Raw genomic sequence first — 1,340 nt, forward strand, 5'->3', positions numbered from 1 at the left:
CATAAATTTCATATACACATTTATATGGATCGCTCTTTACTCGCCCAATGACAACTGTAATTTCGAGCAACACACCCCTGAATATGTTTAGAAAAAAATGCTTGACTAGGGGTAACCTTCATAAAGTATCATCAGACTCTAGAAATAGGAATCTCTATGACGTATGTGAATAACAGAAATTCGACTATGGCATTAAAATACATAAAAAAGGAAATAATCTTAAATCGTAATGAAAACCAAATATTAGTGTCTTTACGTGGGTAAATTTTGGGATGGGAAAATTTAAGGAGTTACAGAAGCATAAATTTAAGATCCATTACGTTTCTATGGATATAGGATGAGTCTGGAAATACTATTATGAATCCTATTGTGGGCATCATTTATGAGAGTCTATAGCAAAGGTTGTGTATTTAATATGTATACAAGATTTAATAGACATTTTATATTATTTAGTTAATAAGACACGGACTTTCTTTTAAATATTACAGTATAATATATCTATAAAGTTCGATATATACAAGTTCGATTATACCTGCTAGTATATAATATTAATTTATTAAATAAAGATGGGTCTGTTTTTAAATGTCGGAGTATCTATATCTATCAGGTTAGATATCTATATGACATAAGAGTACTTAGCATGATATGAACGTAAACGAAGTTATATGCAAAAACTCGAATTTAAAATCTTATAGTTATATAAGCTCTAGTTCCCAAAGTTCCCGAGATCGATGGCTTTAAATAGGCAGACTGACAGCCAGACATATTACTTTATAGGTCGTGTTGTTGCATAATACCTTTTTGACTACCTGCATGATACCTCTTTTATCGCAATACCAATTAAAAGAGTATACAAATGCCTTAGGGCCGATGTCGCATAGATTTTTGTTACAGCTGCCTCAACTCGAGCTTTGCATGTGGCCTTGACTTGCTTTGATGGATGATCAAAAAGAACGCGTTGAAAAGCTGAGCAATGAGCAGACCTGAGCACACCTAAGCACACCTAGGCACACCTTTTAATTAATTAGCGACAACAAGAATTAAAAATGTTGCCAGGTTTTTGCTACGGTAGCCAAATTTAAAATGTCGTTAATTTGTTTCACTCCACGTCGCGCCCTGTATATGAGTTTCTATAAATACTTTCAGTTTGTGTGGGTAGCTTTTAGACTCTCGAAATAATTAGCTGAAGATGGGCCTGGTCCCAGTTCTGTTTTGGTTGTGTAATAGAATATGTTGCCATAACAACAACAACAACAACAACAACGGCAGCAAAAGCAGCTCAAGGCTATGCCAAAATGAACCCGAATGAACTCTCGATTGGGGCAGGTCTGAAGATGAAG

The sequence above is a fragment of the Drosophila novamexicana genome, unplaced genomic scaffold, assembly GCF_003285875.2.
Source record: "Drosophila novamexicana strain 15010-1031.04,08,12 unplaced genomic scaffold, DnovRS2.1 tig00000193-arrow-pilon, whole genome shotgun sequence".
Lineage (NCBI taxonomy): Eukaryota > Metazoa > Arthropoda > Insecta > Diptera > Drosophilidae > Drosophila > Drosophila novamexicana.